The sequence below is a fragment of the Prosopis cineraria genome, unplaced genomic scaffold (assembly GCF_029017545.1).
Source record: "Prosopis cineraria cultivar Desert tree isolate PC_DT_omini unplaced genomic scaffold, ASM2901754v1 PC6, whole genome shotgun sequence".
NCBI classification, from domain to species: domain Eukaryota; kingdom Viridiplantae; phylum Streptophyta; class Magnoliopsida; order Fabales; family Fabaceae; genus Prosopis; species Prosopis cineraria.
This window is the reverse complement of record NW_026555337.1, coordinates 13,809,147-13,810,765: the sequence shown is the minus strand read 5'-3', so window position 1 is coordinate 13,810,765 and position 1,619 is coordinate 13,809,147.

Genomic DNA, 1,619 nt, shown 5'->3' with positions numbered 1-1,619 from the left:
ACACAGCCGGCACGATGTGTTTCTGGCTTGGCTCTTCAGCTACTTGCATCATCCAATACGCATTGAATCCATTGAAGAAAAATTTAGATCCGTTCAACACAACTTCTGTTCCTCTCCTTCTCACAAATTCTCTAAAAGATGAAGAAGAGACTCCTTCTTCAATCATGCATAACGTCGTCACACACACAAGTATCAACCTCAAAATACTCATTCCTGTGTCTTGTTTCTGGGAATTATGAAGGATTATTTATTTATTTGATGGTGCTGTGAAATGGATTTAGTTTCTGATGCTTGCTTGTGTATATACAGGTTGACTGTCTCATTACTTCAATTTCCTTAATTTTGATCAGTTGGGTATTTAATGCCAGAGATTCTGCTAAAACATTGTAACAGTAAGAACTCAGAAGATAATAACTAGAAATTTAATTTGTTTAAAGTTGACTTTGAGCTGGGTATCTAATGAGAGGATTCTCATGTGATTTTTATAAAACGAAAAAAAAAAGTGCACTTTATTCTCTCGCTCTATATACATTACCATTTTAGTTTATTTTTTAATTTTATAAAATATATTTTTAATGTTTTAACCTTAATATTATTCGTGTTAACTTTCAAATGAAGATTTTTTGTTCTTATTATTATTTTTTAAAAAAAGTAAACTTAACATCTCAACTTTTAACAAATGTATAAGAAAATACAACGATTAATCCATATAGTTTTGATGCTTTTTGGCATAGGTTCTTGTAGTTTTTGTTGCTTCAGGTTTATCCACTTTATCATATATACAACATTAGTTTCTATATTTTTAGAATATGTTCAAAAGAATGATTAGGTGATATTAACAATATTAAACATGTTAACATGTAACTAATGCCATTAATCTTTATGCTAAAGTGAAATTATAATATTCAACATATTGAAATATGGAACATGAAACAAAACAAGGTAAACAACACTGTTAATCTACTAGATCATAATTTCACCTTAGCACAGATTAACATCATTAGTTACAGGCTAACATATATAACATTGCTAGTGTTATCTCACCGTCTTTCTTGCCATATTAAAAAAATAGAGTCTAATATTGGAGATAGAATAAAGTAGAGGAACTTGGAGCAACAAAAAAAAATACATATAAAAACCTATAACTAAACACATTAAAACTCTAGGGACCAATAGCCAGAATCTTTGTTAACATTTAAAAGTACAATCTCAATATTTTTTTTTTTGTTAATGAAAGTAACAATGTTATGGTTAAAGTTTAAAGGACTAAAAATTATTTTTAAAAATTAAGAAACTAAAATAAGTTAAAAGGTAAATATGCATTTTTGTCATTTTTTTATCTCCATTTTTGGGCGAGAAAACAATGAATATTCTAAATGAGTTCTTATTATTCTATTGATCTAAATATGTTGCGTGTATATTAATGAGTTGATATCTAGATTCAATATATGCGTTATTTTAAATTATAGATGTCATTATTTAATCTAACACTTAAACATTATTTTAATTTGGCATTCTATTTTTTTAAAAAAATAAACAAATTTTAAATTACAGATTTTTGTTTTTTTTAAAAAAAGCAATACAGACCATCTAATAATCTGTTGAACATATGAAGACTC